This window comes from Phyllostomus hastatus, unplaced genomic scaffold (assembly GCF_019186645.2).
Source record: "Phyllostomus hastatus isolate PE091 unplaced genomic scaffold, TTU_PhHast_1.1 phas_contig_38, whole genome shotgun sequence".
Lineage (NCBI taxonomy): Eukaryota > Metazoa > Chordata > Mammalia > Chiroptera > Phyllostomidae > Phyllostomus > Phyllostomus hastatus.
This window is the reverse complement of record NW_025333869.1, coordinates 9,128,932-9,151,042: the sequence shown is the minus strand read 5'-3', so window position 1 is coordinate 9,151,042 and position 22,111 is coordinate 9,128,932. Positions and strand designations below refer to the sequence as shown.

The 22,111-nt window shown below is 36.3% G+C and overlaps 1 protein-coding gene across 3 annotated transcripts in view; it reads left to right on the top strand.

The window, feature by feature from the left end:
* Positions 1 to 22,111, top strand: part of MAPK8 (mitogen-activated protein kinase 8) — a 117,958-nt gene that overhangs the window by 23,852 nt on the left and 71,995 nt on the right. The gene's annotated exons all lie outside the window — the stretch shown is intronic.

Here is a 22,111-nt window from a genome sequence, read left to right as displayed (position 1 = left end):
TTGGGAGAGATAAAGTAACCTTTTTATGTCTACCAGTGGCATAAAGCACAGAAGGGAAAGACATAAGGGAAAGAGCAGTCACACATAACAGGAGCTGACATACTTCTTGGCATGATATTTTCATAGTTACAAGGCTGTAGAATCCTAGATATTGTGGAGGAGGCACCAAGAAGTATCCACTCATTTATGTTGGATTGTTAAATTTGTTCCACAGGGAAACCCCAGGATAGCCTTCAAAGTTATTACATGGAGGGGTTGACTTTGGGGCTGGACTTGCTGTTGTGCCTCATAAGCAGTATATATCTACAACACAGCAACTAGTATGGTAAATAATTGCAGAGAGAACTTAATTTTATGAAACCCAGTATTAATATAAATATGATAAGTTACTGATGTTGATTTAGTGTGCTATGTTCATATGTATTTATGTATATAAATTTATGGTCCTCATGAATTCATTTATGTAAACTTGATTACCCTAACTCATTCGTGTATTTCTGAAATTTCAAAATTACAAAATCTGTCACTCTTCAACCTCTACAATGGAAGAGCAGAAATGACATGTCTTTTGTAGTCTTTGTGAAAAAAATGAGAGATTGGAAGTGTCTGTCTCAGGTGATGGTATCAGTAGGGTTTCGTTGATATTTTAAACTTTTGGAAGATAGGAATTCTTAAACTGATTCCTTCTTTCATGCCCCCCCCCCCCCCCCACTTCCTAGTGGTCATGCATTGTATGTGTCACAGGAGACTGGTTTAAAATCCGTTTCTTTGTTATACCTTTCCATAGATTCTGCCATTACTGTTTTCTGGTGGTTTACAACTCATCATTTGGCCACTATTTTTCCCTAATGATTTTATTCATTCACACCACCCCCAATTTTTATTAAGAATGTTCAAACATACAAACAAATTGGAAGAATAGTACAATGAACCCCTAAATACTACCACTTGGATACTATTTGGGAGTTTTTTGTGTATATCTCTCTTGACACACACACACACACACACACACACACACACACACACACACACACACACTTGACCCCTGAATGTTACAGCAAGCATCTCCTAAAATTAAACATATTTAGCAAATGTCATACTTGGGGGAAAAACAGTATTTAGTCTGTATTCAAGTTTCTCTAATTGTCCATTTGTAGCTGGTTTTCTCCAGAGTTCAGTCAAAGTTTATGTATTACATTTGATTGTTGTTGTCTTAGTCACTTTTAACACACCTCATTTGTGCCACCTTCACCCCCTGCCCCCATGACATTGGCTTCTTGAAGAGATAAGGCCACTTGTCTTAGAGAATGTCCCTACATTCTAGATTTGTCTTGTTGTTTTCTTGTAGTGTTTATCTGGTATCTTTAGCCACTGTTACCTTAAAAAGGTTGGATCTAAATTAGAATTATCCAGCTCTAAAGGCTGGATTACGTTTAGTTTTTCTTTTTCTTTTGGCTTAGATGCCCCTGTGTACATTATATTCATTCATAATACAAGGCAATAACATCAGATTGTCTACGTAAAGTGTGGTCGTTTTGGTTGAGGTGGTATTACCAGATCTGTCCATTTTATCTAAAATGGGTTTTCTCCCTTTGTAATTAGCAATTGCAAATACTCTGTTTTCCAGCAGCCTTTTGCCTGATGCTTTTAGTGTCTGTTAGCCTTGTCTAAATCAGTTATTTCATTTGTGCTCATAAAACGATGCCTTTTTGACCCTATCATCCCTCTGGACCTATTAGTCAGCTGTCCTCTGTTACAAAGACTTCTCCCATATCAACTGGGATTAACCTACAGTTGTCTCTTAAAAGATGAAGTCAATGCTTATTTTCCTTTCTTTTGATAGAGCAACTCTTTAACTCTTTCAACTCTGAAATCTGAACATGATTTCAACTCTGAAAATTGGTTACTGGTCATCTCCAATGCTAGTAAAACTTAAATATTTTCCTCTCTCCTTCAGCATTACAGAGACTTTTGTTTTTTTCATTATTTTTATGATCATATTAGTCACTATTCCTTTTTTTAGTAGACTTTATCTTTTTAGAAATTTTAGGCTTACAGCAAAAATAGGAATTTATTACAGATAGTTCCTATGCCCTGCACCCAGTTTCTCCTGTTATAAACATCTTATATTGGTACTAAAGTTTGTAGTTTATTCAGCTTTCCTTAGTTTTTAACTCATGTCTATTTTCTATACCTGTCTTTTTCTATTCCAAGTATCATCATCCAGAATAGCACATTACACTTCATTGTTATGAGTCCTTAGGGTCTTCTTGGCTTTGAGTTTCCTAGACAGCCCTTGAATGCTTTTGATGACCTTGATACTTTGAGGAATACTGATCAGGCAGGTATTGTGTAGGATTTTCTTTATTGGAATTTGTCTGATATTTTTCTTATTTTTAGATTATGGTTTAAAGTGTTGGGGAGGAAAGCCACTAGGTAAAGTGCTGTTTTTATCACATCATATCAAAGATACCTATTATTAACATAATTTGACTATTGACGTTGACCTTGATTACCTGGCTAAGGTAGTGTTTGTCATATTTCACCACTATAAAGTTACTCCCTTCCTCCTTATCCCACATCCTGCACTTAAAGATTAATTAAGGAGTTGTGCTGTCCCTTTCTGAGAGTGGAGAACATAAATTATTTGGAAACCTTCCCCATGAGAGATTTGTCTCTTCTCCATTTATTAATTTATTCAGTTATTATCAGTAGAGAGTCATGGATATTTATTTTATACTTTGGTTTATAATCCAATACTTCTTTATTTTATTGTTCAGATTGGTCTAGCTTTGGCCTTTTGAGAGGACTTTCCCTTAGCTCCTGTGTCCCTTTGACATACCTCTGTCAAAGTCAGTGTTTTGTGTGTGTGTGCCAGTTTTTGAGGACTTTCTTATTTTATGACACTGTAAGATGCTCCCAGTTCATCTTTTATATTTTTTGCCCCTGTCCTAGAATCAACCATTTCTCCAAGGAGCCTTATTTCATTTTTTGGAAAATGGTGTTATAATCCAAGATCTGGGTGCTAGTTGTGCTTGTTACTGGGATGTAGTTTGTTTAGGCACTCTCAGCAGAGCAAAGATTGAGTGTGCATATATTAGCACACATATGTAAATATATGTCTATATGCATGTCCATAAATATTTCTAGGTGTAACCATCTATGTCTGTATTAAGCTAAATGTGAGTCCTTAACCATCTTCAACTCCAATCCATTACCTTGTCAATCTTTCTAGCATCCTTTCTTCAACAGTGAAACAACTGCCCCTTACCATACGCCATCCATTTACTTAATTGTTCTATTCCAGTATGTACAATATACATGTATAGCAATATCAGAATTAACTCATACCCAAATGGAAACAACTATCAGCAAGGTGGGGGTTTTTTGTTGATTTTTGGGGGGGGGGGGATTCCTACATAATAGGAACATATTCATGATAACATTCATGAACAAAACCAGTTTTATTTCTTCTTTCACAATCTGTATACCATTTATTTTCCCTTGTTGTTTTACTGCAATAGTTAGAACTTCCAGTATGATATTGAATAGGACTGGTGAGAGAATTGTTTTTGTTCAAATTCTTGCCTTGTTCCTGAACATAGAGGGAAAGTATCAACTTTCTTGCCATTAGGTATAATGTTAACTGTAGGGTTTGGGGTGGTTTTTGTTTGTTCGTTTGTTTTATAGATGTTCCATATCAAATAGAGGAAATTCCCTTCTATTCCTTGTTTTATGAGAGTTTTTATAATGAACGCTGTTAGATTTTGTCAAATGCTTTTTTCTTCATCCATTGATATAATCAGTGGAAGATTTTTCTTCTTTAGCTTGTTGATTTGGTGGGTTACATTAATAGACTTAAGAACCAACCTTGCATACCTGGAATATCCTCCTTGGTTGTGGTATAGAATTCTTTTTATACATTGTTGGATTTGATTGCTAATATTTTGTTGAAGACTTTTGCATCTGTGTTTTTGAGGTATTGGTCTGAAGATTTCTTGTAATGTCCTTACCTGATTTTGTGTTAGGATAATGCTGCCTTCATAGAAGAAGATAGGGTGTGTTTGCTCTGCTTCTATTTTCTGGAAGAAATTATAGAGATGTGATAATCATTTTTCTCCCCCTTAAATATTTGGTAGAATTTACCAGTGAAACCATTTGGGCCTGGTGCTTTCAGTTTGGAAAGATTAATAACTATTGATTCAAGTTTTTAAATAGATATGGGCTTATTAAGATTATCTATTTCTCTTTGTATGAATTTTGGTAGATTGTGTCTTTCACAGAACTGGTCAGTTCCATCTCAGTAATCAGATTTGTGAGCATAGAATTTTTGATAATAGTAATTCTTTATTCTTTTAATTGACTTGCAATCAGTATGATGGCCCCCTCTTTTATTTATATGTTGATAACTTATCTCCTCTCTTTTTTTTTTTTTTTGCTCAGTCTAGATAGAGGTTTATCAATGTATTTATATTTAAAAAAAACTTTTAATTATTTTTCTCTATTTTCCTGTTTTCACTTTCATTGATTTCAGCTCTAATTCTTTTTTTCTTTTCTGCTTGATAAACTTAGGTGTTAGTTATTATATTCTTTTTGGTGCTTATGTTGTCCCAGGTTTGACCAGGGGGAATTTGTTGGAATGACTGCTCTGCCATTTTGATCTGATCTGGTTGGTCATTGAGTGCTTCCTTGATTTCTGGCAGAATAAGATGGCAGGCAGCATTTCAAATTGTACTTAACCTCCTTCAGCCTCAAACACTCCATTTCTTTAGGAAATTGATTTCAGTCTTAATTTTACCTAATTGTTCATTTCTTTCATTCAGACTCTGAATAGTTTGCCACACAGGATCAGCCTTTTTGCTTTTGTTTGGTAGTCTACAAAGCAACTGAGGCTTCCTGTCCATGCTGCTGTTGAATGTGTACCTCCTTACCTCAAAAACAAAAGATTTTCCTTTTCAGCTTACATAGGAATGAAGACACTTTAAATTACATATAGCCAAACTCTTCTGTGAAGTCCCTGAAAGTGATTTGTACTTTAACAGTGTGGACTCCTGCCAAGAAAACTGAGTATGCAGTATTCTAGTTACCTGATTTGGCTTTTCTGCATCTCTACAATTATTTTATCATTTATTTTTAAAGTGTTTGAACTTTAACTTCAACATTTTTTCCTTTTCTTTCACAAACATTTACTATGTGCCAGCACTTTACAAATATTAACACATTTAACCCTTCTAACAACTTTGTAGGTATATTGTTTATTATTCTACCCTCTGCTTCATTTTATAGATGGGGAAACTGAAGCAGATAAACACTTCCCAGGGTGGTAGGACCAGAATCTGAATCCACACAGTCTGTTCCAGAGTCTGAGTTTTAACCACTGCTTTGTGCTCCCTCTCCTTTACTGGTTAGGGTGAAAGAGTAGTTGTGATCCTACATCATGTTCTCCCCCCACTTTCATGTTAATTATGGTATAGTAGGTGCCACTTGTCCCATCCTAATGCCTTGATGTAGCATTGTAGACACCAGTTATTTAAGTAATAGAGTTCTTGCAATCCCTCATTGGAAGGATTCAGAACTTGTATGTCATTGCTCTGAGTTATTAGCCCTTTGCTGCAGTTCTTCTGGCCAAGAGCCATTTTTATGGATTGTGATAATCTCCAAAAAGATTGAGGTCTCCTTCTAAAAGAAGTTTATTAAGTCCACTTAGAGTATAAATTTTAAAATACTATATTCTATGGTAAGATCAAAGGAGAGTAAGTAAAAACACTAAGTTACAGAGAACAAAATATTTCTAATAAGTGTGTTTGTGTACACAGTACCTGCTAGCACTGTATAAAACAAATAATTGTTTTATGAGAATATATTTTACTGGGAATCCTAGATTCTTACAATTCAATTCTAAATTTTAGTTTTCTTGATACAGCAGCATGAGGTCCACTATATGCTATTTCCTGATGTAGTTTTTTCCTTACTCTCTGCCTCCTTGTACTAAGGCCTGCTGGTTCCCTAGGGTCAGGATATTCTTCTTTTGAAAAGATATTATTCAGTGCTAATGAAAGGAAGAGAATAATGGGTAGCATTTACCCATTTATGTTCAAAAACTTAAATGCAGCCCTGGCCAGTGTGGCTCAGTTGTTGGAGCATTGTCCCTTAACCGAAAGGTTGTGGATTCAATTCTCTGTCAGGGCACATACCTATGTTGCAGGTTCAGTCCCTGGTCCAGGTGTGCATGAGTAGCAACCAACTGATGCTTCTGTTTCACATCAATATTTCCCTCTCTCCCATCTTCTCTCTCTAAACAACAATGAAAAAATGCCCTTGGGTAAGGATTGATTAAATAAATAAATAATAAATGCAAAAACATATACATGTACATAGAATATGCGGGGGAGTAAAATAATGATAAAAATATCAAAACTATCCATAGTCTTGTTAATAATATTTTGGTGTATTTCTTTCCATATATTTTGTGCATGTGTGAGAGATTATATATACACACTATACACATGGGCTCATACATACATGTATATGTATATAGAGGATTTAAAAGTAGTATTAGCATACCTGAATTGGGGACTAGAATAGTGATAACAGCTTTGATTTTATTAAGGATAAAGCCTAAAAAATAGATGATACTTAAAAGAAATCTGTTGCTTAACAAAGAACTTTTATAAAGTTAAGAGGAGATCTGCAACATTGGTTTGTCTTTATATCGTACTTTAGCTAAGGTTTATGACCATCTCCTAACTTCCTTCTAACAGTGGAAAATATAGGAAGGGGCTTCAAGGGTTCCATGAAGTCAAAACTTTTTATAGTAATACTAAGATGTTATTTGCTTTTTTCATGGTTCTTCTCAAGAGTTTCCACAGACCACATGACCTGACCTGCGATGTTGCAGCAGAGTGAGTGCAGGAACACATAAAACAGTATAGCTTTTCTGAAATTAAGCCAGACAGGAAAGGGATTTGTGAAAATGTAAAACAGTGGCACTCTTCTCACTAGAGTATACAAAGATTATTTTCCATTAAAATGTTAGTATTATTAACATGTAATAATAGGTTTGTTATTATTATTTTTAAGTAAGTTTAAGTTTCCAAATACTCAGTTTTAATGTGTAATATAGTACATAATGATATTATCCACATAAATAAAAGTTCTTTGGGTTCTTCAATAACTTTGGAGAGCCTAAGGGCTCCCGAGACCAAAAAGTTTAAGAGCTGCTTCATTATATAATATCAAAAAATTATTTGTTAATATCACTATCTTATCAGAAATCTTGGGAAGCTGCCAAGGCTCAAAGGGACAGGTACAGATTTTCTAAAATTTTAATTTTCACTTGATAGTTTGAATTTTATCATTGGAAATATATGCTATCATTTGTTTTCCTTGAAGTAACAGGTTCACTTTTCAAGGAAATGTCTTCCAGTTACTAGAATGTCTTCTAGTCCAAATAATAGTTTGTCAGTTGTTCTTTCAAGTAAAAATAATGTTGCATTAAAAAGTGGCTCACACTGGAAAACAGTATGGAAATTCCTCAGAAAACTAAAAATGGAATTGCCTTTTGACCCAATAATTTCACTGCTGGGATTATATCCTAAGAATCCCAAAACACCAATTCAAAAGAATTTATGCACCCCTATGTTCATAGCAGCACAATTTATAAGAGCCAAATGCTAGGAACAACCTAAGTGCCCATCAGTAAAAGTGTGGATCAAAAAACTGTGGTACATTTACACAATGGAATACTATGCAGGAGAGAGAAAGAAGGAGTGCCTCCCCTTTATGACAGCATGGATGGAACTGAAGAGCATTATGCTAAGTGAAATAAGCCAGATGGCAAAAGGCAAATACCATACGATCTTACCTATACATGGGACCTAATCAACAAACAAGTGAGCAAATTAGAACCAGAGACATGGAAATAAAGATCAAACTGACAGAAACCAGAGGGGAGGGAAGATGTGGGTAACGGGGGAAAGAAGGGGAAGGGACAAGTCAGGGAACATGTATACAGGATCCATGGACATGGACAACAGGGGGAGAGGATTGAATGTAGGAGGTGGGGGGTAGGACAGGGGAGAGTAATGGGGGGAACATGGGGACAACTGTAATTGAACAACAGACAAAAAAATAAAGTGGCTCACAACTCAAATAGTTGTACAGGTGCTTTTTCTTCAGACAACCATTATTTTTCACTGTACAGCAGAAGTGCTTATGTGTACTTCCCATGTTGTCATACAGATAATTTGGATATTCCTCTTTTCTACTACATCAAAATTCAACAGTTTAACAGCAGTGTAAAATATGGAATCATATAAATACAATTTCATACTTTATTATATTTAAATCCATTGGTCTAGTTTGCATTTAAATGAACTTTTGCCTAGGCATTGATCATTTGAAAAATACTGGTTCAGTGAGGTCTGCAGATCTTCTAAATGTTATATTTCATTAAATCACCATTGCCATTGTGTTATGAGACTCACAGGGCCATCACCAAAACCCATCTGTGTCAAGTATTAGAGTGTCAAAATTTATGCATTTAATAATTTTTGGAAAAAAATTATCTCCAGACAGACTGAGCAGTATAAAAAGAGAGAAGCCACAAATTATCTATATCTCAAGGGAAAGAGAGACATCACAGGGTATGCTGCATCCTAGGGAAGTATCATAAACAAGTACATACTAATAAACAACTTAGATGAAATGGACAGATTCTTTTCAAAGATATGTATTATACCAACTGACATAATAAGAAAGCTATGTATTTGTTAGGGAAATTGAGTTTGTAATAGCAAACTTTCACACAGGCTCCGTGGCCTCCCAAATGAACACTAATTTGATGGGACCACTCCTCTTAAAAGCAGTGATTCTCAAAACCTTTCATTCTTGGAATGTCTTCACAATCTTAAAACCTATTGAGGATGTCAAATATATTTTCTTTTTGTGGGCTATAGTTATCAAAATTTACCTTAGAAATAATCATTAAGAACTTTAAAAGTACTACCTTATTTACAAAATAATAAACCAATTACAAGTTAACAAAAAATAACTTTTCCAAAAGAAAAAAGTATTCTGTTGTGATATCACAGGTCCCTTAGCCTCTGGGAAACTGTACATTTGTGAGAGAATGAGGAAGGTAAATGATACACATTTTTGAGTTGATAAACATTTTTGAGTTGAGTTTTGTCTTTCAGCATTTTAAAGCTGTAATGTCCTTGTGTCTGACATGAACAGTTTCAGAGAAGTCTGTGGTAATTTTTAATCCTTGTTTCTGAATGAGTTCTGGGAATTGTTCATCTTAAAGCTCCTTTGCAGCTGTCCTTTGCTTTAGACTTGTGGAGTTTTGCCTTATGCATATGTAAATTAGTATTCTGCCAAAGATCTAAGAGAACCCCTGTGGTGATTTCTGGAGTACTTTCTTCTCTCAGTAGCTCTCTTCTCTCTATGATGCAATCAAGATTCTAGTCACCTTTCATCTTCCTCATCCTAGTTCCTTATCAATTCAGTGAAGCTGTTATGCTCTCTGTGGTGTAGCTCCTTCTGCATTGTGATCTGGAAAGGGCCACTAGTCAGAATGGCAGGCAGTTATAGGGCTTCCCTAATTTCTTCCCTTTTTTAGGGGTTGAGCACCAATCTCTGTTTTCTAATGTCTGATAACAGTATCATATTTTATGCACTTTCTCATTATTGAAAGAAGGTAAATCTGATCCCAGTACTCCACCATTCTAAAAGCAGAAGTCCATTTTATTAATTTTGATTTTTAGAGTTGCTTTAAGAACTATTGTTTTAAAAGCACTGAACTCTATTTTAAAATATGGGTAATATGGACATTGAAATTTAGGAAAGTTTTGTTAAATTTCTGTGGATCTGGGTTAAAACATGTTAATAGCATCGATAACTACATGTAAAAAGTAAAGGAAGAAAGGTCATGTGACTTCCAGGACTCTCATACCTGAAGTAATTGGTTTCATTTTTCATTTGTTCAATTGGCAAATATTAGTTGGTGATTTCTATATGACAGGCACTAGACTTAGGCTTTCAGGATACAGAATGAATAAAACAAGCATTCCTCTGCCTTTTTGGAGTTTATAGTCTAATCACAAAAGTGAACAATTAGAACTCTGATAAATATAGTGGAGAAGAACATGTTGTCATGAAAGTATATAAGGACACCCAATTTAGATTGGAGAGCCAGGCAAAGCTCTCTTTAGAAGTTGGCAGCTAAGCTGAAACTTGAGATTTGAAGGATGAGCAGGAGCTTAGTAACAGGGAGAAGAAATAGGGTGAGTAGAACATGTGCAGAGCAGTGTCTAGGCCAAGAGAAGCATACGCAGAAACTATTAGGAGAGGACCCTGTGTATTCCAAGGACCCGAGAGAGGCTAATATGGTTGGAGAGCAGAGTATTGTTTGCTGAGACAACGAACACTAGAAGAGGACCAGGTTTGATTTTTGGAGATGTTGAATTGGAGGTGAATTTGGAGGCACATTCAAATGGAAATATCCTGTAGGAGAGGTCAGAGTTGAAAGTACACATTTGGATCTATTTTGTTGAAATGGTAATTTTTGTGGGTGAAATAAGAGCAGGAGAATATAGAAAGAGAAATTCGCTTTTTTAATGTTTAGGTAGAAAATATGATGAATAATTAAGCCAAAGAACTGATTTCAGCAAACCAGGATAATGAATTATTAAAGCTACAGGATATTAGTTTCCTATGGCTGCTTTAACAAATCACCACAAATTTAGTGGCTTGAACCAACAGAAATGTATATTCTCTCATAATTTTCGAGGTTAGAATCTGAAATAAGTAGAACTGTGGAGTTGAAATCAAGGTGTTGGCAGAGTCACATTCCTTCCAGTGCCTTGTCCAATTTTGGATGGCTGACAGGGTTCCTTGATTTATGGCCACACAACTCCAGTCACTGTGTGATCACAGTGCCTTCTCTTTTTCTGTGTCTAATCTCTCTCTGCCATATAAGGGCATTTGTGATTGGTGTAGGGTCTACCAGGATAATTCTGGATAATCTTATCTCAGGATCCTTAATTTAATCACATCTTCCAAAGCTTTACTTTGAGCTGTTCTTATCTACACAATATTTCTAACACCAAATGTGTGGGGGGTTTTCCTCTTACCAACTAATTCCCCAACTCTCGAAACTAACTGGGTATCCCACAATATTATCTCCCCTTCAGATGCCAATTGCAAGTCTGGGTCACTGGTACTTTCGATCAAATAGCCATGAAGTTCAGGTTGGGGGGGGGCGTTCCCCATCTAGCTTGGGAATTTGCTAAAAACAGCTCACAGAACTCAGAAAGCACCTTACATAGTGTTACTAGTTTATTGTAAAGGATGCCACTCTGGAACAGCCAGATGGAAGAGATGCATAGGACAAGGCATGGGGAGGTACGATGTGTAGAGCTTCCATGCCCTCTCTAGGCACATTACCCTCCCAACACCTTGATGTGCTTACCAGCTAGGAAGCTTTCTGAACCCCATTGTGTTGGGGTTTTTATGGAGGTGCCATTATATGGGCATATTTGATTAAATCACCAGACATTGGCAATTAGCTCAATCTCTAGGTCTGGTAGCACTGAATGTTCTAACCCTCTAATCTGTTCTTGGTCTTTCTAGCAACCAGTACCCCTCCTGAAGCTACCTGTGAGCCACCAGTCATCTTATTAGCATATAAAAGACAATTTTTTAGTTCTCCAGAGAGTCCAAGGGTTTTAGGAGTTATGCTTTAGGGACCAGGGACTAAACCAAATGTCGATTTCTTATTATGTCACATTCAATGGGTAATATTCATACGTTCCAAAGATTATGGCCTGATATCTTTGGAGGACATTTTTTAATTTCACACAAGGGAAAGGAATGTTTCAAGTATTTAGTTGATCAATTATGTCAGGTACATCTGAAAGATCTAGTTCAGTTGTTTGAAAAATGCTTCATTGGTAGTCTGTGAGAGACCTGTTTGTTGGAGGCAGAAGCAAAATTGGAGGGTGTTGGAAGTGTTTTCTTATTTGATGGCTTCTCTTCTGTGAGAAGGAAATGATAAAAATTAGAAGTTTGAGGAGAATGGAGAAAATTTGAAATGTATAGAGTAGAAAGTAAAGTAAAGGGCCTTACTGTGTTCTCATTGAGGTTGATCATGAAATGATAGTTGTATGTATCTGTCCTATTGTATTAGTTTTTTCTGTTTGCACTTCGGCATAAGTATGGAGAAAGAAAAAAGCTGGGTTGATCAGGTCTTGGGACTTTGCAAGACAGAAATTTAAGGAGGTTAAGATATTCATAAGAATATTTTCAACAGGATGAAATATGGAATTTTAAGTTGCCTAGGAAAATAAATGAATATATAAAAGGAAGATAGGTGGGGGAAGGTAGAAAGTTAAAGTACCAGAAGACCAACTGAGGCCAAAGAGTGTTCATAGGGTAGTTTGTAAGTAAGCTGTCAGAAAAAGAGATTGTGTTTACAGTGGGATACCTGAAATATGTTTTCTACAAGTGGATCAGCTTCAAGTGATGACTAGATCCAGGTAGTGGCTACGAGAGTAGATGACTAAGGTTAGGTAGAGAGGTAGATTAGTGTAGACAGGGATGTTAATTACAGACTGAAAAACCATAGTTTTCGAGAGTTTGGTCTCAAGGATGTTGATATCATCCAGGACTTAGGGTAAAGGGGAAGACTTTAACTAAGTGTGGCAGTCCTTGGCTAATTAGGGGGGTGATTGCAAGGCTGGTAGATCACAGCAACAAAGAGGGGAACTGGGTGTTACGGCTGAATAACATGAGCTTTTTAAAGTAGTAAGTTTTTGTGTAAGTGACTTACATGGATTTGGGAAGTATGATAGCTTTGGGGGGAGTAAGCAACATACCTATACTACCATTTGAGAGAGCAGCATGCAAAGTGGTATCTAGAGAAAAGACAGGGTTTAATTCAAAACAAAAAGGCAATGCAAATGCTTAGAAAAAAGTTTGAGGACATAGGGGAATTTGGAGCTGTAGTTCTAGTAGCTCCATAGAAAAGTTTAGGAATGTTGAGGAGTAAAGACCTTGGTCAAGGTCAAAGGTGTAGAATGCCATGAGGTTGATAGTGGGCATTTGATTAGGCATTAATTTTCATATTATTTTAATTGATTTTAGAGACAGAGTAAAGGAGAGTGAGAAAAACCGAGTTGTTATTCTACTGAGTTATGCATTGATGGGTTAATTCTTGTATGTATTGGTTGATTCCTGACCAGGATTTGAACTCACAACGTTGGTGCATTGGGACAATGCTCTAACCAACTGGGTACCTGACCAGGGCTATTTTATTTTCTATGAAATGAGGAATAAGAGCCATGTCTCACTCTTTTCTTTGAAATGGTGGCCACTAGGGCCAGTACCCAAAACAGTTGACTCACTTGACTGAAGTGAAAACATCAGTTGATTGCAGTCTTAACTTGCCTCACAGGGCAAGTAATGCAGCTTTCATAGGTTTTCGTTACTACTATTTTCAAGAGAAGGCAGTATGGAGCCAGAGGTGAAGGAGGCAGAGAAAAAGAAGGTGATGCCATACATAAAAATATATGGAAATGCATGCTATAAAATTGTTAATTACAAACTTGGAATATTGAATGTATGGATTTGTAGTATTTCAGTCCTAGGTGGGTTACCCATTGAACATAGCACATTCCTGGTGTTTCCCTAGTCTCTCCCATGTAGCCAGGGTACATTTAAAGTATGCAAATTAAATGGTAAAATATAGCAACAGTAGAGTAAACAAAGGCCACATTACATCTATTCTAAATATGGGTTCCTCAGTGCAACAGATAATTTAGAGGCAACTATAGTTTGTCACCTTTGGAAATTATTATAAGTAAAATTTGATCCAGACAAAGCTTTAGTAAGTTTACAGGAACAGATTTGCTTCTCTATATGCATTTTAAAAACTGCACAGATTTTGTGAGCTACTTTTGAACTTACATATTCTGGTACTATTTATAACTCTCTGTTGTCTTTATTCCTAAAGAGGTACACCCTATTAAAATTGTTGCCAGATTGACTATTTGCTATTGTTTCCCACTAGTTACTAGTTTTTCTTCATGTACTTAATCAAAGCAATTCTTGTGTTCTTTCCTGCTTTGAAGAGTTTCACATCAGTCTACTGAGTGGAAACTGAGTCTTGTTGGTGGCCATATGTTTCTAAACTCTCAGGCTTGGTAGCTAGGATCTCATTGTTGATACATTCTCTAGCCTCACAAGGCTGCAAGATTAGTCTTCATGATTAATTTAAATTTAAAATATATTTATTAAATTTTCTGTTATAAACAAGGCAGTGTGCTAAATATTTTGAGAAACTTTGGGGGGGAAAAGTAATGAAAGCCTTTCAGCCCTTGAAATGCCTACAGTCCACGGGGAGAGAGCATGTGTGTAAATATGCCAAAATCTTGTAATTTAATTACTGAGGCAGGTAAAGTTAAAATGCTATAGAAGTTCAGGAATGCTTGGCAAGATTGTGACATGATCCTGCATCTTTCTTACTCTTTCTCCCAGCCCACTTAAACCCAGATAGAATCAGAAAAAACTCTAGGTGATATTTTATAAAAGAAAATCATCTAAAGCAAAGTGATGCAAAAAGGTTTAAAATTAATGAATTCATGAATATTTTTATAAGGTTATGAAATTGTAAAGGCAACCAAGATTAATAATAATAATATCAAGTGTGGTAGAATTCAAGGCATAAAACAGTAAACAACAGAAAGGTTTCTTGTTTTTGTTTTTTGTTTGTTTGTTTTGATAGATCATAGTGGGAGACTTTAACATACTTACCTCTGAGAGTAAAATATACCGAGAAAAACAAGATAAGCCATATTAGAGATTTAGGTAAACCTGTGAGAAGTTCCTAGTGTCATGGTTTAAGCCTGTGTTTCTGTGAATTCCCTGCTTTATTTCTTTATGCTCAGCTCAACTCTCTCTTAACTACTGTATGCTGTCTCAATTTGGCTCATGAATCAGCCAGTATACAAGCCTCAGGTTCTTTGTTATTTTCTTCTAGAAAGCTGACCCTAAATATTTTGTGAAATAAAATGACCAAGTTTTGGAGAGTTCATTTGACTCACATTGGGAGCCATGTGAGTCAAATGAATTAGGAATATCTCTTTGAGTTCAAGATCATAATTTTTTAACACACACACAAGCCTCTACACTCCAACTCACGCAGATGCACACACCCCTCCCTACCAAGCCTAACTCTGAAGACAATATAAAAGTAAACTTAAAAATGATGGCAGTGCAGACTTCTGCCTCCATAAAGATGGAATAGATGTACTTTTTCCCTATTTCTTCTGCTAAGTACAGCAAAAATTCTTGATATACTGTATAAAACAAATCTAAGACTAGGAAAAGTGGGAGAAGAAGGTTAAATTGGCTTAGGACATGGTGGCAGAAATCTTGGGCTTTCTTATTGCTTTGTATACACAAGAATGGGTGTGGAGAAGCTGGCAACTCAGAAATGTAGGGTACAAACAAAAACCCCAAGAAAAGTCTACTCTAACCAAGGACCAGGAAACAGATAGCTTAATGAGACAAACCTTTTAAACAATAACCGTTTAATAACCACTCCAGCCAAATATACATTAAAAGTCACCCTGATTAGCAAAATTCAGGTGGGGATCTAAACTTCACCCTCCTCAGATATAACAAGGTAACCCCTCCCCCCATGGTATCAGTGGAAGTGATGTGGGGAACAGTAAAAATACATTGTTCCTAGCCTGCAGTATTAGTGAGGACCCTAAACTCAAGTTTGGCCTTCCCTCGCCCCTCACCTGTGGCCAGTAAAAACCTAATGTGAGGAATTGGTACTTCTACCCCTGCCAGGCAATAATGAAGTTTGTGTCCTCTTTCTCCACTAGAGCACAGTCAGAGGAAGCCTGCTATAATAGAATATTAAAATAAGATCCTATCATATATATAGAAAATCATAACATAATACCTCAAGTGTCTAGGTTTCAATTAAAAATGTCTTATATCAAGAACCAGAAATCTCTCAACTCAAATTAGAAAAGACAATCTATACCAACATTAACATACCTCAGGTGTTAGAATAAACTGACAAGGAATTTTTTTTTTTTATTCTCATTCAAGAGAGTGGGTGGGGGGAGAGAAAGAGAAAAAAAAAACATCAGTGCAAGAGAGAAACAGTGATTGGCTGCCTCTTGCATGCGCCTAACCAGGGATTGACGCTGCATCGTAGACAAGTGCCCTGACCTACAATCAAACTGAAGACTTTTCCATTAAGGGATGATGCTCTAACCAATTGAGCCGTGCCAGCCAGGGCTGACAAGGATTTTAAAATAGCCATCAGAAAATGTTTCAAGCAATTACAAACACTTAAAACAAATGAAAAATAGAAATTTTCAGTAAAGAGTAAGTCTGAGCAACTTTAATGAAATGAATGAATTGTTTGGGAAGCAAAAGCTACCACAACTCACTCAATATAGTATAGGTAATTTGAATAGCCCTGTAATTATTAAATTTCATTCTAAAATAAAAACCAGACTTAGATGGTTTCATTAGTGTGTTTTACCAAATGGGTTAAGAATTTATGCTACTTCTACACAATCTCTGCCAGGAAATACAGGATGAAGGAACCCTTCCTAATTCATTTTATGAAACCTTGTTACTACCAAGATCAGAAAAAGAAAACCACAGTCTAATAATCTTCATAAGTATAAATAAGAAAATTTCTTAATAAAGTATAAGTAAATATAATTCAGCAATATATAAAAAATTATATACTATGACCAATTAGACTTTTTTCCAGGGATGCAAGGTTGGCTTCATATTTGAAAACCAGTCATTATAACTGCCCATACTAACATAATGAAGAAGAATCACAGTTATACCAATTGCTGCAGAAAAAGCATTTGACAAAGTTGAATATCATTTATTACTAAAACTTAGAAAGCTAGGAATAGAGGGGAACTTCCTCAGCTTTATAAAGAATGTGTACAGAAAAGTTAAGAGTTAACGTCATACTTGATGAAAGAATGAATACTTTCCTCCTATGATTCAGAACAGGTGGCAAGGATGTTCGTTCTTACTTCTATTCATCATATTAGAAGTTTCAGTGAGCATAGTAAGATATAAGGGGAAAGGCATACAGATGGGAACAGGAAAAATAAAGCTCTTCCTATTTTGCCTGTGACACAATCATATATGTAGAAAATCCCAAGTAATCTGCAAACAAATGGTACAACTAATAACTGCATTCATCAAGATAACAGGATTTAAATCCAATATACAAAAATTAACTTATACCCTAGCAATGAACATGTGAAAATAGAAATTAAAAATACAATACCAGTTGCAATTGCTTGGGAAAATGTATATTTAGATGTGAGCCTAACAAAGCATGTATAGGATTTGTATACTAAAAATTCTAAAAATACATGCCCTGGCTGGTGTAGCTCAGTGGATTGAGCATGGGCTGCAAACCAAAGTGTTGCAGGTTCGATTCCCAGTCAGGGCACATGCCTGGGTTGCAGGCCATGGCATCCAGCAACCACACATTGATGTTTCTCTCTCTCTCTTTATCTCTCTCCCTTCACTCTCTAAAAATAAATAAATAAAATCTTTAAAAAAAATACTGATGAAATCTAAGACCTAAGACCTAAGTAAATGGAGAGACATACTTAACATAGTCTAATTTCCTTAAAAGACTGTATAAGTTTTAACAAAAACCCTATCAAAATCTCAGCAAGGTATTTTTGTAGGTATAGAAAACATTACCCTAAAATTTATCTGGAAAGTCAAAGGAGTTGAAGTAGCTAAACCTATTTTGAAAAATAAATAATACCACTTACTATATAGGTAGAAGAATGAAGATAGTGTGGAATTGGCAGACCTGTAGGTCAGTGGACTGGACTAGACACCCAGGAATATAAGGCCAATTGGTTTTTGATACAAATGCAGAAGTTATATACAGATTTTTGACTGTGCGTGTGGTCTGTGCCCCAACCTTCCCACATTGTTCAAGGGTCAGCTGTATGAAGAATATCCAAGAAGATTTTCAAGGATGAAGTGGCAAACACACCAGGGAGGTGTGTACCCATTCAGACTGTGGATGCTGGATGGGACAAGTTGGGCTGTGACAGACCCTGACCCGAGTAGGTGGGAGCTGTGAACACCAGTATACCTGCTGGAAAAGAAAACACACCAACAAAGGAACCACCAACAGATAACAATGGAAGAATGTGAAGGAGGGAGTGGAAGCCACACTAACCTCAATCCAGGACCTATCTGGAAATACAACTAAATGGTGGAGAAATTACCCAGAACAAACAACTGAACAGGAGCAAGAGAGAAGCTTCAAACCTACACACAGAGAAACAGCTTCAACACAACCTGCCCACAATTGCACAACAGAATACAAGATGTAAATGAAGGAGTGACTCTCAATTAACCAGCTAGAGGGAAGAACCGACCAAAGAAAGACGCAACAACAATCAAAATCCAAAGACAAACACAGAGCCAACTTAAATGACAGCCCATAACCAGTGAGCTTGGGAGATCAAGGAGACTGCATCACTGAATCTCACAATTCTCCTACCGTAGAAGTTCGCGCAGCAAACTAAGGGAGTCAGAACAGATAAATTTAAGAAGCTGAGGCTAACAAGTAGAGTCTCACAAGCGATGCTAAGACAAAGGAACAATCCCCAAATGAAAGGAAAGGAGGAAGCCTCCGAAAGAATACTAAATGAAATAGATGCAACTCAACTACTAGATATTGAGTTCAAAGCAATGGTTATCAGGAAGCTCAGCGAGCTCACAATGAGCTACCAGTAAACTACAGGGAAACTACATTGAACTCACTGAAAACTATATCAACATGAAAAAGGAAATAGAAAATATAAACAAGGGCCAACAGCAAATGAAGAATACAATTTATGAACTGAAGAACACAGTAGAAGGAATCAAAAGCAGTGGATGAAGCAGAAGATCGGATCACTGAGCTGGAGGACAAAGTAGAAAAAACACCAGGAAAGAGCAAGAAAAGGAAAACAGGCTCAGACAGAATGAAGTGGAATTAAGGGAAATGCAGGACAATATGAAATGTAATAATATCCATACAATAGGGATACCAGAAGGAGAAGGAGAAGAGCAAGGGATAGAAAACCTATTTGAAGAAGTAATGATGGAAAACTTCTGTAATTTGATGAGAGAAAAAGTCACACAAGTCCAAGAAACACAGAGAGTCCCAAGCAAGAGGAACTTTGAGATACATACTCCAAGACACATCATAATTAAAATGGCAAAATTTCCAGACAAAGAGAGAATCTTAAAGGCAGCAAGGGAGAAACAGGAAGTAACATACAAAGGACCTCTGATAAGGTTAGCAGCTGACTTCTCAATAGAAATGATCCAAGCCAGAAGATTATGATAAGAAATATTCCAAGTAATGAGAACCAGAGGTCTGCAACCAAGGCTACTTTACCCAGCAAGGCTCTCAAGATGGAAGGCCAAATAAGGAGCTTCCTAGACAAAAGAAGTCTGAAAGAATACATCTTCTCCAAACCAGCTCTGGAAGAGATGCTAAAGGGACTGCTTTAACAAAAGGAAGGAAAAGAGTGAGAGAGAGAGCAACTCTGGTAGGAAAAAATGGCAGTGAATAAGCACCTACCAATAATAACCCTAAACATAAATGGATTAAATGCTCCAATCAAAAGACATAGAATAGGGGAATGGGTATGAAAGCATGACCCACCCACATGCTGCCTACAAGAGACTCACCTCAAAAAAAAAAAAAGACCTACACAGACTGAAAGCGAAGGGCTGGAAACAAATTTTCAAGCAAACAGACAGGAGAAAAAAGCTGAGGGAGTAATACTCATATCAGACAAAATAGACTTCAAAAAAGGAGCTATAAAAAGACACACGGAAGGTCACTTCATAATACTCAAGGGAAGAATCCTTCAAGAAGACATAAATACTGTAAATATGTATGCACCCAATATAGGAGCACCCAAATCCATAAAGAAAATTTAGGAGGACACCAAGAAAAACATAGAGTGGAACAAAATTATAGTAGGGGATTTTAACACCCAACTGTCAAAAATGGATAGATCTTCTAAACAAAATATCAATGAAGATATTGTGGTATTGAACCATGCCCTAAATAAAAGGGACTTAACTGGTATATATATAGCCCTCATCCCAAAGAAGCAAAATACATTCTTTTCAAATGCACATGGAATATTTCCAAAGATAGACCACATGATAGGACACAACAAGCCTCAACAAATTCAAGAAAATCCGTATCAAGCATTTTCTCTGACCACAAGGCACTGAAACTAGAAACCAACTTCAAGGAAAAAACTCAAAACCCCACAAAATCATGGAAATTGAATAGCATGCTATTAAACAATGAATTGGTCAAGAAAGTGATTAAGGAAGAAATCCAAAAAAATTTTGGAAACAAATGAAAATAAACTCACAACAAGTCAAAATTTATGGGACACAGCGAACACAGTCCTGAGAGAAAAGTTCATAGTGATACAGACCTACCTAAAAAAGATAGAAACATTTTAAATAAACAACCTAACCCTATACCTAGAAGAACTCATAGAACCAGGACAGCCCAGAGCAAGCAGAATGAAGGAAATAACCAAGATCAGGAGAATGAAATGACATAGAGACTAAAAACACAATTCTAAGGATCAGTGAATCTAGGACCTGGTTCTTGAAAAGGGAAAGAAAATTGACAAGCGTTTAAGCAGACTCATCCAGAAAAAGAGAGAGGGGACCCAAATAAACACAATCAGAAATGAAAGAGGAGAAATTACAACTGCTACCACAGAAATACAAAGGAGTGTAATGAATTACTATGAGAACTGTATGTGAAGAAATTTGAAAACCTAGGCGAAGTGGACAAATTTCTAGAAAAATACAATCTTCCAAAAGTGGATAAAGAAGAGCAGAAAGCCTGAAAGGACCAATAACAGCAGATAAAATTGAAGCAGTAGTCAAAAATACTCCTTACACACAAAAGCCCTGGACCAGATGGTTTCACAGGCGAATTCTACAAAGCATTTAAGGAAGAGCTAACTCCTATCCTTCAGGGACTATTCCAAAAATCCAACAAGATGGAAGACTCCCAAACCCTTTTTATGAAGCCAGCATCATTCTTATCCCAAACCAGATAAAGACAGAACAAAGAAAGAAAACTTCAGGCAAAATATCGCTGATGAACATACATGCTAAAATCCTCAACAAAATGTTGGCATACTGCATCCAGCAATACATTAAAAAGATCATACACCATGACCAATGGGATTCATCTCAGGGATGCAAGGATGGTTACAGTATTCACAAATCAATAAATACAATACATCACATAAAAGGAAAGACAAAAATCACATGATCATATTAATAGATGCAGAAAAGTACTTGATAAGGTACAGCACCCATTTATGATAAAAACACTGAGCAAAGTGGGAATAGAGGGAGCATTCCTCAACATAATAAAGGCATACATGAGAGACCTACAGTCAACATCATACTCAATGGGCAAAAACTAAAATCTTTCTCACTAAGATCAGGAACAAGACAAGGTTGATACTTTCACCACTTCAATTCAACAGAGTATTGGAAGTTCTAGCCACAGCAATCAGACAAGAAAAGGAAATAGATGGCACCCAAATTGGAAAGGAAGAAAGAAAGCTGTCATTGTTTGCAGATGAAACGATAGTGTGCATAGAAAATTCTACAGACTCCACCAAAAAACTGCTCCACCTAATAAATGAATTTGGCAAAATAGCGGGATACGAAGTCTGCATTCAGAAATCAAAGGCATTTTGTGTACCAACAATGAAACATGAGAAACAGAAATCAGGGAAGAAATCCCATTTGATACAGCAACAAGTAAAGTATACTATTTAGGAGTAAACGTAACCAAGGAGGTAAAAGACTTGTACTCAGAAAACTACACAATTCTGAAGAAAGAAATTAAGGAAGACACAAACAAATGGAAACATATACCATGGTCATGGATTGGAAGAATTAACATCATCAAAAATGCCCATACTACCCAAAGCAATTTATAGATTCCATGCAGTACCTATTAAAG